Raw genomic sequence first — 15,632 nt, 5'->3', positions numbered from 1 at the left:
TTCCTTTTACGTTCTCAACACGTAAAAAAACAGTGTTCACTGACAAAATGCCAGTAGTATATAGAAAATTATAGTAACACGCTGAACCCGTGTAAATATAGTTAAATGCGAATGTTCTGTTCGAAAAGCTCTAGTTCGTGCAGGGGTCACACCCCACGTTGTCACTACTCCAATGAAATCATAGATACGAAAAGACAACGGTGGTCAACGGGGTGCGTACGACATGGTGCACTTAGCTTTATCTCTGCTGCTGCTGCTTAGCCGGTATGCTGGTTAGCCGGTTCGCTGGTTAGCGTGTCCGCTGGTTAGCCGGTTCGCTGGTTAGCCGGTCCGCTGGTTAGCCGGTTAGCGTAGCTTCCTCAGGTCCCAGCTCCAACGTCTGCAGCTAGCAGTGTCCCGCCAAAGGCAGCCGTGCAGCGGTTACAGGAAAACGAACCGAAACGAACGAAGGCTGCAAACAGAAAGCATCGGTGCACTAAACATGTCAGCTACCCCTCACCCACCACCTTAAAACATGTCATCTTTAAATATCTCATCGAGCACGTGGGCCTGCACAAAACGGACTTTTTACAACAACAAAACAGTCATTTTCCGTCCTTCTCTCCCTATCTGCAAAAACCATATACAGATTAGTATTTTAGCGTCACAGAGAGTAAATTATGCGCTAACCTGGAAAGAACAACAGAGAGTATTTCATTCCAAAACACAGACTCATCAACAGCGTTAAATAATGATTTATTACCTCAAAAGCCTATGATTGTACTCTCAATGGAAGCAAAGTCCGCCTCCTCCCTGGAACAGCCTCTGTTCGTCAACAGTGACCGAAAACCTCCAGAACCCCTTGTCGAATCCTTATGCGAAAGCCATCGCCGACGAAGGAATGTTGACGACTTGTCCTCAGCAAAATATGTGGCAGTGTGAAGGAAATAACCGGTGGAAGCTCCCCTAGAGTGCCGAATACAATATTCGGTGAAAAACCATCATACTCTAGAAACTGTGTATTAGATCCTTCCCCTTCTGCCGCTGGGTGTCAAGTGCGCCGCCCTTGTGTCTCTCCCAGACAACCTAGCCAATAACACGTGACTGACCTTGTCACAAAACCAGTCCAGCTATACACAATTCTGCCTCCCAAGCAGAAAAAAGACACGAGAACCTCAATCCGTGAAAATCCCGTGCGCGCTGTCAGCGAAAAACCGTCAGCCCTATGACAGCAGAAACCCTCACTGTGAAACTCGTGCACTACAAAACATCCGTGCTAGTTGAGCACTGTCAGCAAACTCTGCTGTAGCCCAATATCACGTACAGGCGCTTTCTATCATACTCGACCAAGAACAGGCACTCCACCGAGTGACACTTTCCTGGTCTCTGTCACCCGATCGTGACACGAGTATACGGTCTTGCTGCGTTGCATTGCGTTCAGTTTCATTCTGTGAGTTCGACAGCTACTTGACTAAATGTTGTATTTTCGCCTTACGCGACTTGTTTTTATTGCACTGATATTTGTAAACGTCTGCCATTTCCTAATGTTTGTTTCATTATTTTGCATACGGATATGGCTAATAAGTGGATAATCTGTTACGACACGAAACACGTTCTAAATCCGGGAAGGGAGGCTACTCCAACGTACTTTCCAAAGTGTACTCCAGCCTTAAATGTATGGCCAGTTGTGATTGTTTTTACTCTACACAAATTATTTATGTTACCATCCGCATCCTGTGCACGGCCAGAATCTGATCTCAGACCACCGAGCTTTTACATACAACGAATCCATCCTTTTGTTTGAACGCTTACAGCTTACAGCTAGGGAGAATCTTAGCTGCTCTTCATAAGTTCATGGATACAGGTCATTTGTTTTTTTTCGTTTTATTTTTCATTGTCTTAACTCTTATTCAGAGCTGACATTATTGTTGACTATAACTGTTATGGGAATGATGATAATGATGTTTGGGATTTCTGTTCAAGTTTGAGACTACATGACATTGACAGGGCATCACTCTACCATGTACGCTTACTGTCATATAACTGGGAGACCGGCACGGTTGGCCTAGTGGTAAGGCGTCCGCCCCGTGATCGGGAGGTCGTGGGTTTGAACCCCGGCCGGGTCATACCTAAGACTTTAAAATTGGCAATCTAGTGGCTGCTCCGCCTGGCGTCTGGCATTATGGGGTTAGTGCTAGGACTGGTTGGTTCGGTGTCAGAATAATGTGACTGGGTGAGACATGAAGCCTGTGCTGCGACTTCTGTCTTGTGTGTGGCGCACGTTATATGTCAAAGCAGCACCGCCCTGATATGGCCCTTCGTGGTCGGCTGGGCGTTAAGCAAACAAACAAACAAAATATAACTGGGCCAACCAGACTAGAGAACTGCTACACCTGTGGTGTTAGGTCATTACTACATGCAGTATGTAAGAAATGTTAAGTCCTTTGTACTGGAAACTTGCATTCTCCCAGTAAGGTCATATATTGTACTACGTTGCAAGCCCCTGGAGCAATTTTTTTGATTAGTGCTTTTGTGAACAAGAAACAATTAACAAGTGGCTCTATCCCATCTCCCCCCTTTCCCCGTCGCGATATAACCTTGAACGGTTGAAAACGACGTTAAACACCAAAGAAAGAAAGAAAGAATTACTACATGCAGATAGCATAACCTGGGCACCCTCAGTGATATCAATTTTTGAAAACGTTAGAATTGCATAGTGATATATGTATCCTTTTTAAAAATAAAAGTGAAGATCTCAACACACTTTGTCTTTCTAGTTTTCTCTATTGCATTGATTTGAGAGGAAAATCTGTGTCCTTAGAATTTTTCAACAAGAAAAGCAAATGCTCATTCGACTCGCCTTCGCCATACGTAAAATAAATCAGACAAAATATTGCTGTTTCATAGTTTGTCTTATCTTACGTCATAGGTGAGAGAGCTACCAGTACCAATGCGATAGAGGTCCTTCAGGGCACATTGATTATCTTATTGCTCAGGTGAGTAAAATAAAACATGTCTTAAGTTAAAAGGAGTAATCCAGTAGTATTAGGATTCACTGTCAGTCGGTATGTTTGGCCGGACGAATGGCCGGCCGGCTGTGGACAAAAAGCTTAACGTTGAACATTGGGGATTGGGGGTGGCGGTCATAGGTAGTGAAATCCTCCTTTTAAGATTTTCAAAACCCTGAAAAAATCAGGTCTTACAATGGGAGTAAACTTACATAAGTTATGACCAGAATATCTTAGAAAACAGGGTCTTGAAAATGTCAATAGGTAACATGCGCCTTGAGTCGCCTTGAGATACGTGCGCGATATAAATCCTCGTAAATAAATAAATAAATAAATAAATAAATGTCTTGGGGGGGCGTTGTTGAGTAAGTGATTTTGGTTGTTGGGTAAGTTACCGAAAAATAACTAGCCCTACTCATTTACAGAGAGAAAGAAGCAGAGGGGGGAATCATTTTTGGTAACTTAACCAACAACCAAAATTACTTACCCAACAATGGGCCTGAATCCTCGATAGCTCACAGGTTGATGAGCTAGCGATTGAAAGGTTCCGAACGCTCTAATGTACGAAATGTACATCTCTAGACGAAACAATACAAACATACTGCATTTAAACTAGCAACTACAGGCTTGAACACATTAATCTCCATATAAAATCGATGAGTTTGGTTGTTTTCTAAATTCAAATCTAACGATCAGTGCAGAGAAACTCGCTTTAGATCTCTTGCAAGTGCAAGCAAACTCCCAAGGCAAGTAACTCTCATACTCTGTGAAAGTGTCTGATTTTGCCCTCCAAATTGTTACCTTTGGGGTAATTCGTATAACATAGTATACCTTAATCAACATTAGACAATCAGTGACTTAGTTGCAGCAATTACAGGCAGGATCAGGGCATTTCCCATGGATGAAGTGTCACTTCACAACAAAGGGGTTACAATTTTCCAGTCATTTTAGTTTGGCAAATATTTTTTATAGTTGTTGTGCATGCACTTTAGTTCGTCTATGACCATTCTACACATCTTTGACTCTGTAGGTAAAATGGTACGACATGTACCTTTTCTCCAAAATGTGTTCCAAATTACACCTCCGAAATTGTCAATCAGACGACAGTTTTCTTGCTTGGGGAATGCCTTGAGTCTAGTTGTAACTGCTTTCTTCAGGTCACTGATGATCTAAGGGGTGTTTGTGTATACTCAGAAATTCAGATAATCCGAAAGGTTAAGGTCTGGAGGGTTCAGATTAGGTAAGTATTGCTGCCGCTCAATGTCAAACCTTGTTCTGTTGAGTCGATCGCCGAATTCGGTAACCTTTTTTGAAATTGCACAAACGTCAGACCATTAATTTTGATCTATATAATTGTCAATTTGTGGAAGGGTCATGCATAGGCTGATATTTATGTCTTCCAAATATAAAGTAATTCGGTCAACAGATGTAGAGTTATTAGCATTCTTTAATTTTAGGGTTGCATTTTTGGTAGTTGTGCATGAATTTAAATTTGTTCATGACCACTCCACAAAGTTTCCTGTCCGAAGGTAAAACAAATGTGTTCCGATTTAAATTATCCATCCTAAATTGTGAATGAAAAGCACTTTCATGTCTAGGGTTTGTCCTGAACCTAGCTATAACTGCTGTTTTTAGGTCACCAATGATCTGGGAAAGGGGGTGTGTGGGTTGTATACCTATAAAAGTGTCAATCAGCGGACTGCATAGCTGAAGTTAATGTACGTTAACCTTCACCAGATCATGCTTTGGACTACACAGTCCGGATTATGTGGGTCGTGTACGACCCATAATTTCCTAAGGATTCAACGTAAAAAGTATGTGTCATACACGACCCACGCCATCTGAATAGGGATAAACAACGTAAAACTCTGAAACTCCTCCTGCATTTACAGGCACTCCCTTCACACACTTTCAGCCCCCACTCTCACTGACCTGGAGAAAGTCCTAAAAAAAATGACCTTGAAAACCTGTGACCTTGACCCTCTTTCCACACAACTCTACTCTGACTGTCTTCCTGACCCCCTCCCTTCTATTCTCAAAATCATCAACACTTCTCTGCAAACAGGCACTGTACCCAACTCCTTTAAGACTGCTATTGTCAAACCTCTACTCTACTGAAGAAACCATCGCTTGACCCAAACACTCTCAGCAACTACCGCCCTGTCTCAAACCTTTCCTTCATCTCCAAACTCCTGAAACAACTCAACCTCTCACCTTCTTTGCAACAATCTTCTCTCTCCGCTTCAATCTGCCTATCGTCCTCACCACTCCACCGAAACTGCCCTTCTCAAAATCACTAATGATCTCCTCCTTGCCACTGACCAAGCTGAATTCTCTGCCGTCGCCCTACTTGATCTATCAGCGGCCTTTGACACAGTCGACCACAACATCCTCCTTCAACGCCTTCAGCACACCTTTGGTATCCATAGCACAGCTCTTTCTTGGTTCTCTTCTTATCTCACCGACCGCTACCAGACTGTTTCGATTGACAAACTGAAATCTGACCCCATCAGGCTTGAGTGCGGAGTCCCTCAGGGCTCAGTCCTTGGGCCTGTACTATTTACTCTCTACACTCAACCTCTTGACCACATCTTTGACCGACACAACGTTCTCCACCACTCTTTTGCCGACGACTCTCAACTTTACAACAGCTCTTCCCCTGACCAGTCTGAATATCTTCTTTCCTCTATCTCTGACACTATATCACTGACGTGCAGAATTGGATGACAGAAAACAAACTTCAGCTCAATAGCAACAAAACTGAAGCCATTCTAATAGGCACTACATCCAAACTCTCCAAAGCCACGTACTCTCTTCAACTCTCTGACTCTTCTGTCCCGCTGTCTTTTGCTGTCAAAAATATCGGAGTCACTCTAGACAACACCCTTTCCATGAAACAACACATCTCTTCTGTCTCTCGCACCTGCTACTTCCAACTCTGCCGCATCACCACTATCCGCAAGTACCTCACCACAGATGCTACCGCCAAACTGGTCACTTCCACCATTCTCTCACGTCTTGACTATTGTAACTCTCTCTTGACTGGTCTTCCCTCTTCTTCTATCTCTCGTCTCCAACGCATTCAAAATAGCTCTGCCCGTCTTGTCTTACGAAAGAAAAAGAGAGACCATATCACCCCCCTCCTAAATCAGCTCCACTGGTTGCCCGTTCCTGCCCGTATCACATACAAAATCAACACTCTCACCTACAAATGCCTCCATGGTCTCGCCCCTGCCTATCTCTCCGACTCTCTCTCTCTATATGTCCCTTCACGAGCACTCAGATCATCTGCCGACTCCCTTAAGCTCAACATCCCCCACACCAAACTCAAAACAGCAGGTCAATGCTCATTTTCTTTCCAAGCACCTAGCCAATGGAACACACTACCTCTCCCCCTCCGTCAACAACAGTCCCTCGAATCATTCAAATCTGCACTCAAGACATTCCTTTTTTCCAAATAATCCATGCATTCTACACTGCCCACCCCCATCCCACCCTGAATAACTGTACATATTTAATGGTTGATGGTGTGTGTGTGTTAATGACTTTAAGTCTCCGTGTGTGTGAATGAGTGTATGTGCGCCTTTGGTCGCCTGTTGGTGAGACATGTGCGCGTTACAAATATTCGTATTATTATTATTATTATATGAGTGTGCATGAGTTGTTAATGCGAAAGAATGTGTATGAGTGCGCCTTGAGTCGCCTTGTGGTAAGATATGTGCGCGTTATAAATTCTCGTATTATTATTATTATTATTAAAATTCCTTACCATATGGGTCGTCCACGACCAACATCATCCGGACTGTGTAGTTCAAATTGCGTCATCGTTTATTTGTTTGTTTAGATTAGAAAGATAGTCTTTCAAAAGTTGGGCAATGGGAAGGTCGCATGGTGATTGGAGATTACATGAAATCTCAATTAAAGGCTGCCATACTCGTAGCGTTCATTAATTAATTCATATTGTTTACATGTGCCAATAATGTTATAAAACTGTATCTAAGGGGATATAATAACGATTGGCTGTAGCTTTCAAACACAGAAAAAATTATTTCAGTATTGCAAAGTGGTGTTGATAGTGTCAAATGTAAACAGAACAGTCTCAAATGCCATCTTTGGTTTACGAAACGTCACGAAGTGAGGTCAACGGTCTAAAAGTAGCCCAAGTCTTGGAGAACTGTTGCTAAACAATGCAATAAATAGTTATTTCTCGTAATTGGTGAGGACTTCAAACCTAAAACTTTGCAGGAAGCTTAATTTATACAACCCCGCAACAATGGGAAAAGCCCTGGATGTAATTAAACTAATCAAATAGGACTATGTCAGCCTTTAAAAACTCCAAATAGTTTCAGAGATATAAATACGATTTTGTGAGGCTCTGGGTCGTCCACGACCCACGAAGCAGGGTGAAGGTTAGTATGAAGTAATTTGGTCAAAAGATGCAGAAGTTATTAGCAATTTCAAGACAAAAAGCACAGACAGAAAGAAATCAAATGCACTTTTAACATAGCATCGAATGTAAAAAGAGATAAAATAAAAAAGACGACAATTTTGTCAGTACATTTTTTTCTCTCCATCCAAATAAAACAAAAATAATGTCACTGTGGAAAGAAGTGCAGATGATTACCATAACTGAACAAATGAGAAAGCAGTTAAAGATCTCCGGGGCAGAACAAAAAATAGCATACATCCCATCCAGAGAAGTGTTAGAACTGAACAAAACATTGCAAAGCCAACTTCAGCCAGATACAAAAACAATAAGTAAAGACGAAAACGCCTGATAAGAATTAACTTTTAAACCTTTAAATCTATCAAAAAAGTATTGAAACAATTGCCTATGATTACAAACAAGTTTCATATGATCATTAAAAAAATTCACAGGAAATTTAAATACTGTATCAATGTGTAGGTTATCAAGTGCTATATCTGAAAACCATGTTCGATTTGTGTAATGTCTTCCTTTGACAATGGCAGACAGCACTCTTTGCCCTTGGTTGCAAAATAAGATTTCACTGATTTTACTGAAACAAATTTGTTATTTTTGTGATCTTTTTGTTCTTCAGGAATCCAAGGCGCTGGTATTGGATGACAGCCTCCTCTCAGTTTCAAACACCCAGAAAAGATGTGCCCTGAAAGAAGAAGAGGAGTGAGAGTACACCAGCACATTGCACACGTACATGAGCTGCTGAAAGGGAAAGACACTTTATTTTGTGGATGTATGGCTGCTCGCCTATAGCGTAGTTGAGAATGTACACAACCAGATATATTCCCAACCCTTCGGTTGGGTAAACTCACTTCCCCGCTGGATATAATTATTACAATTATTACTTGTTGGAATTTTGGATTTAAGCTGAGATCTCTCTATGACTATTGGGGGGGGGGAGGAGGTTAAGTAACTGAGAATGTCGCAACAGGATCTAACCACTTCATCATTGAACCAGTTGTAAAATAATCAAAAAGTTGTTGGATTTATATTTATCATGGCTTCCTGGAGCAACCCTTTATTCCTCTGTCCATGTGCTGCGCTGCTCACAAGTAAATGTAACAATTTCTTCTGCAGCTGTCTCTTCGTTCGTGTTACTGCGAAGAGTTGTGGACAAATTTAGTTAAATATCTTCTCATTTACGTGTTACTGCGAAGAGTTGTGGACAAATTTAGTTAAATATCTTCTCATTTACGTGTTACTGCGAAGAGTTGTGGACAAATTTAGTTAAATATCTTCTCATTTACTTTTTGGAATTAGAGCAATCATATGACACCAATCCTAAGCATTATAATCATGAGGGCGGATACACAAGCACTGTGCAGAATACCATGAAATGTGTTTGTGAAATAACAGCTAGGAATTACAAAGGTCATTTTTGTAGTGCATACAAGTTACAACGGAATTTTAATAAGAGAATAATCTGTCACTTTCCTCAATGCATGTACACTCTTCAAAAAAAGTTAAGGATCGGTTGAAAAAACTGATCTAATTATAAAACATTGTCAAAAAATTAAACATCGACATAATAATTAAAAGATTAATGTGTTTGAATTAACAAATGAACAATGAGTCTTGACTTACAATTTTGTTTGGCAGGCAGAGTTATTTCCCTTTGTGGGACTTCTCAAAAGCTGCATTTTGGAAGAAAAAGGGTGTTTTGTATAGCTCCATGAAATTTGAGGAACGCATGCCAGGGCAAAAGGTTGTGATGCACGTGCTACAACAGGGTCCTGGCTATGAACATCGCTCACCAGCTTGTGTTTAAAGGTTGACACGCTGACACAATTATGCACAGTAGCAACATATGCCCCCACGAAGAAAACTGAGCGATTTGGATAGAGGAAGGGCAATAGGATGGCTACAAGACGGTGTTGCTGCCAGGCAAGTGGCTCAGAGGCTTGCAGTGGCTCCCTCTGTCATCATCAGACTAAAACAGAGATTCCACGCAACTGGAAGAGTGCAGGAGCGACAACGTTCTGGTCGGCCCAGATCGAGACACCACACAAAGAGAGGATCGCTTCATTCAGAGGCAGGCCATGCAACAAAGAATGGCTACGGCAAACAACATTAGGCAACGCCTACAAGCTACCACCAACACTGTTGTTAGTGGGGCGGGGATGTAGCTCTGTCGGTAGCGCGCTGGATTTGTATCCAGTTGGCCGCTGTCAGCATGTGTTCGTCCCCACGTTCGGCGAGAGATTCATTTCTCAGAGTCAACTTTGTATGCAGACTCTCCTCGGTGTCCGAACACCCCCGTGTGTACACGCAAGCACAAGACCAAGTGCGCACGAAAAAGATCCTGTAATCCATGTCAGAGTTCGGTGGGTTATAGAAACACAAAAATACCAAGCATGCTTCCTCTGAAAGCGGCGTATGGCTGCCTAAATGGCGGGGTAAAAACGGTCATGCACGTAAAAGCCGTGGGAATTTCAGCCCATAAACGAAAAAAAAACAAAGAAAAAAAAAAACTGTTGTTAGTGGTCAGACGATCCGAAACCGCTTACACAACTTTGGCTTGGGTGCAAGGAGTCCAGTCCGAGGAACAACCCTGACTGCTAATCATAGACCAGCTCGCTGAGCCTTGTGCACTCAACATGTGAGGTGGCAACGTCAGCAGTGGGCTCAGGTGTTGTGTACAGATGAGTCCCGCTTTTGCTTGGAACCTGCTGATGGTCGCATCCGAGTGTGGAGGCGTCGCGGAGAGCGCTTTTCAGAAGGCGCTGTTCTGGAACGACAGCGTTTTGGCGGAGGCTCTGTGATGGTCTGGGGAGGGATCAGCACACGTCCAAGGACACCTCTGTACCATGTAGTGGGCAACTTGACCGGTGTCCGCTACCAGAATGAGATCCTGCAACCCCTAGTCGTTCCAGTCCTCCAAGCGATCGGCCCTCTTGCGATTCTTCAGGATGACAACGCACCTCCCCATCGCTCTGCAGCAGTAAACACCTTCATCTAGCAGGCCAGGGTCAACAGGATGCTGTGGCCAGCCAACAGCCCGGACCTGAACCCCATAGAGCACATGTGGAACGAACTTTGTCGTCGGGTACAGCAACATCACCCTCCTCCTGCCAATCTGGGTCAACTGCTGCAATGGCTCCAGCAGGAGTGGAATGGAGTTCCCAGAGCATTCATATGCAACCTGATCCACTCCATGCGCCAACGATGTGTTGAATGCCTGACACACAACGGAGGGCACACTGATTCACATTGTTGTACCACTCTAGCTAAATTGTGGCGGCCGCGTTCGATCTTTGCTTTGTTTGTCATTACTCCTTGATTGTTCAATTATATAATTTTTAAAAAAAGAAAGAATTCGGTCTTGTCTGTTTTGTGTGGTGTGCTTGTCAAAAAGTGATCCTTAACTTTTTTGAAGAGTGTATATGTAAATCTATTAGATAATGTATTGCAGTGATCAAAAAGATGCGTGTGGGTGTTGTCTCCCCTTATTGGAAAGAATTTGCTCACTTAGGCGTGGCTGGTTAAGACACTGAAAATGCCTTGTAGTGATAGTGGTCCTTTTTACATTTAGTCAAGTTATGACTAAATGTTTTAACATTGAGGGGTGAATCGAGACGAGGGTCGTGGTGTATGTGTGTGTGCGTGCGTGTAGAGCGATTCAGACCAAACTACTGGACCGATCTTTATGAAATTTGACATGAGAGTTCCTGGGTATGATATCCCCATATGTTTTTTTCATTTTTTTGATAAATGTCTTTGATGACGTCATATCCGGCTTTTCGTGAAAGTTGAGGCGGCACTGTCACGCCCTCATTTTTTAACCAAATTGGTTGAAATTTTGGTCAAGTAATGTTCGACGAAGCCCGGACTTCGGTATTGCATTTCAGCTTGGTGGCTTAAAATTTAATAAATGACTTTGGTCATTAAAAATCTGAAAATTGTAAAAAAAAAAAAAAAAATTTTTTTTATAAAACTATCCAAATTTACGTTCATCTTATTCTCCATCATTTGCTGATTCCAAAAACATATACATATGTTATATTTGGATTAAAAACAAGCTCTGAAAATTAAATATATAAAAATTATTATCAAAAATTGTTTTTCGAAATCAATTTAAAAACACTTTCATCTTATTCCTTGTCGGTTCCTGATTCCAAAAACATATAGATATGATATGTTTGGATTCAAAACACGCTCAGAAAGTTAAAACGAAGAGAGGTACAGAAAAGCGTGCTATCCTTCTCAGCGCAACTACTACCCCGCTCTTCTTGTCAATTTCACTGCCTTCGCCATGAGCGGTGGACTGACGATGCTACGGTCTTGCTGAAACATTGCATTGCGTTCAGTTTCATTCTGTGAGTTCGACAGCTACTTGACTAAGTGTTGTATTTTCGCCTTACGCGACTTGTTTTTTTATATAAAAGAATCTGTCACAGGATAGTCTTACAGAAAGAGTACAGCTTTATTGATCTTGTGAAGTTTGAAGGTACAAATTAGGAGATAATAAACTGAAGGAGCAATGATACACAGGGGATAACTTGTCCAAAGCGAATAGGGCAGCAGAATGCAGGGAGAGAATACAAATATGAACCTTAGAAACATTCCAACAGTAATTGGACACTCCATTCAAACACAAACATTCTCAGAAATAGTGAAACATAAATGTTTGTGGATACATGTTCTTTTTGAACCAAGTTACGCACAGGAAGAGCATGCTTGATCCATTATTGGATTGGTCAAAACTGTGTACATTTGGTCAGAAGTAGGTGTCTGTCAAAGTCTCAGTGTTGTATTTACATTGATTTAAATGATTTATATTAAATGGTTAATTGACGAGCGCAGTGGCCTAGTGGATAAGCCATCGGCCTCCTAGTCCTATACGGAAGGTCACAGTTACGAATCCAAGCTCCCGCTCCTGGTGGGTGGAGGCTGGAGATTTTTGTTTTTATCTCCCAGGTCAACTTATGTGCAGACCTGCTTGTGCCTTATTCCCCTGTGTGTGTCCATCCAAAACAACAAGCACAAGAACAAGTGCGCATGGAAAAAATCCTGTAATCCATATTAGAGTTTGGTGGGTTATAGAAACATGAAAATAACCAGCATGCCTCCCCCAAAAGCGGCAAATGGCTGCCTGAATGGTGGGGTCAAAACGGTCGTACATGTAAAAACCCACTTGTGCAAAAGCATGAGTGAACATGGGAGTTTCTGTCCATGAACGAAGAAGAAGAAGATGAAATTGTGTTTCGAAGTCATAGATCAATACTATGCCTGGGCTTCATTTGTTCTGAGGGCTAAAGACATATATTTGGTGGTTGACCTTTTACCTTTATAGTACTGAGGGTTATACAGACATTGTCATTGATTTAGTGGTTGACCCTTTACCCTTTCCTCTTACTCACAAAAAATGTGGGCAATCAAAATTTGAGAATGTGATTTCCTAATTTGTCTAATCTCAGGGCCACCAAGCTGTGTATAAATACAGCTTTTTGATTTGTTCCACTTTCAAGGGGCCGGGGGCGCAACTTCAAACAATCACTCGGAGAATTAATTTGAGGGTGCTATCTACAACCTGCTAGCTCTCAAAGCCAATAAGGCAAGAATATATCTTGGGAACAGTCTCAGTAGAGAAAAATTAAAATTCACAGGGACAAGCTGCTGTTCCTGCCAGTAGACATAATTATACAGTCTCATATAATTTTTAACTGTGTTCGTTTTGTACCAATGGTTTCCATAGGTTTTACATATCCATTTCCATATCCATAGAATATCTTATTTATACCCTCTTGATTATATGGGGGATATTGCAGCTAAAGAACCTGCTGCAAGAATCAACCCCAACTTATAATCAACCCCCAGACACTCTTTTTCTTCTTCTTCTTCTTCGTTCTTGGGCTTAGACTCCCACGTTCTCTCATGTTTTTAGCACGAGTGGGTTTTTACCTGTATGACTATTTTTACCCCGCCATTCAGGCAACATAAAGCCCTTTGCTACTTACCATTGACTGAAGACAAATCGTCTGCAAATTGATCAACTGATTAGTGTTACATATATGACCATAACAGAATTACCTAAACATTTCCACACAGTATTTTTGATCAGACTCTTTATTTGTCTAAATTTACAGTTTCAACCATTCGAGCAAGCAATTCCTGTGTCTCTTTGATTCTATAAATGATTTAAGGACACATCCACAACATATTTGCATTGGACTATTGTTGAGGAAAATGTGTGTTTGGATCAAGTCTGAACTTACTGTTTCAGTTTATGTTTTGTTCGCTGAAATATATCTTATATATATTATATATATTAAACCATCACAATGATACGCGTCTGATAAAAAAGCAAAGCGAATCATTTCAGACTGCAGATTATCACTCATGGACTCTCAATTTTTGTGTGTGTTTACCCAAAAATCAATGTGTTCAGCAAGGCAGCATAAGGAACATGTAGGGCAGGATTGGTATACTTCAGCGAAGGTTTCAGCTGTTCTGCCATCAGTTCTCCATGGCTGCACTCTCCATGGTCAGGTTGCACACCTCTTGAGCAAATCTGGGCAAATATTCACATTTATTATCATTGAACTATCATGATTCACACGACTTAGTATTATTTTTTTAATGTGTACCTATTTTTACATGTATCTGTTAAGTGAGATGGTGGGCAAATGTATAATTTGTATGTGTAGTCTTTAACAAAAATGTCATGGAATAAACCTAATATTTGTTTGCCTGGTTGTCTCTGTGTGTGTCTGCATTGTGTTTGTAAAATCAGTTTCTATGGCAATGCGTTAAATACATTTAATTCACTTACTTAAATAAATAATTCTTTTATTACCTGAACCAACGCCCCCAAAAAGGTCATCTGATGATTTGTGCCAGTCTGCTATACATGTTAGTTGGTATGCTTTTTTGTTTTGTTTTTTGGGTGTCATGCAAGAGACACTCAGTATTATTCTGTTAGCAGCCTTGTAAAAGTGATACTAAAAATGTTCTCTAGCCCTGTTCCCCACCAGACTGTGGTCTCGTAGCGCTGCATTGGACACAACATTTCGAACACAAGCACGCGATTAACAACCAAACAGACCTACCAGCACCAAATGTTTATTCATCAAATTCAATCCATCATAAAACGTAAACGTTCAAAGCTTACAACCACCCAAAATAATAAGTGTACAATAAAAAGTAAAATACCAAGAAGCAAGTATTAAACAGGAGGGGTGGGATTACGACTTTAATTCTGCACAGAACCAGTCTTGCTGCAGTGTTGCATGACTGGCACTAGTACAGAACATGATCATGTCTGGTCCGTGCACAGGCGCACGCATGGTTACAGTTGAGGCACTGTTGAACATTAGTTTTCAACTTTTGACATTCCTGCCAGACTTCATCTGTCTTTTATTGTTGTTCATAGAGTTTTGAAAATATACAGCTGAATCTAACAAATATGTGAGTCGTATTTCAAATACCCATTTATGATTAGCTGGCGTACAATAATGGACTTATCGTTGTAAATTCATGTACATGTTCTTTGATTTGGAAAATAAAGATTACTTCACATGGATTGGTGAAACAACTCAGAAGGGCCCAACTGTATGAGTTACGACTGACCTTTTTTTAACAATGTCGCTCGCATCCTTCCAGATATCACTGGTGTGCTGGACAGTTGAAAACTCATTTTCCTGAAGAATAAATCGGAGCACAAAGTACCGATCGATCAACCAAAGAAGCTAAGCTAACCACAACAACCCTAAGACACTCACAAACACGCGTGCATACACGCACACACACACACACACACAGATTTGCAAACACTATTTTGCTTTGTTGGAGTGGGGCTACAAAAACAAATTTATACATTTTAGTTGAACATTGTCGCATAAACTCCATACTGACTATCCCCTTACCCGCCAAAGTACTGCCAATCGAACTTTGGACCATGTATTCCACTCATTTATCTAATTTGTGGTGAACAAATGTATTTTGACTTTGGTAAGCGCTTCGTCGCAAAATCTTCTTTTTTTTCATTCAAGGGACGTAATCTAGCTCAGCGTGTTCGAATAAATCGAATTTTTTGGGTCGAATTTATTCCAAATCCGCTTGACATATATGAACTTGACATTCGATCTTTTCTACCTCAAATCATTGTGCCCCTTGAAATTGTCAGGGAAGCAGTACGTGAGTCTAGAGTTAATTTTGTCAGAAGC

At 41.3% G+C, this 15,632-nt stretch overlaps 1 long non-coding RNA gene across 4 annotated transcripts in view; it reads left to right on the top strand.

The window, feature by feature from the left end:
• Positions 1-15,001, top strand: part of LOC138975231 (uncharacterized) — a 25,542-nt gene extending 10,541 nt beyond the window's left edge. For 2 of the 4 annotated variants that reach the window (XR_011458563.1, XR_011458562.1), the window contains exon 4: positions 8,048-15,001. This is a non-coding gene — a long non-coding RNA (uncharacterized lncRNA). Of the gene's footprint in view, positions 1-2,908; positions 3,028-8,047 lie in introns of those variants that run through there. The other 2 variants (XR_011458561.1, XR_011458560.1) reach the window with 2 other exon arrangements.
• Positions 15,002-15,632: the final 631 nt, after the last annotated feature.

Source organism: Littorina saxatilis, linkage group LG9, assembly GCF_037325665.1.
Source record: "Littorina saxatilis isolate snail1 linkage group LG9, US_GU_Lsax_2.0, whole genome shotgun sequence".
In the NCBI taxonomy this organism is placed as follows: domain Eukaryota; kingdom Metazoa; phylum Mollusca; class Gastropoda; order Littorinimorpha; family Littorinidae; genus Littorina; species Littorina saxatilis.
This window is presented reverse-complemented; position numbering and strand designations above follow the sequence as displayed.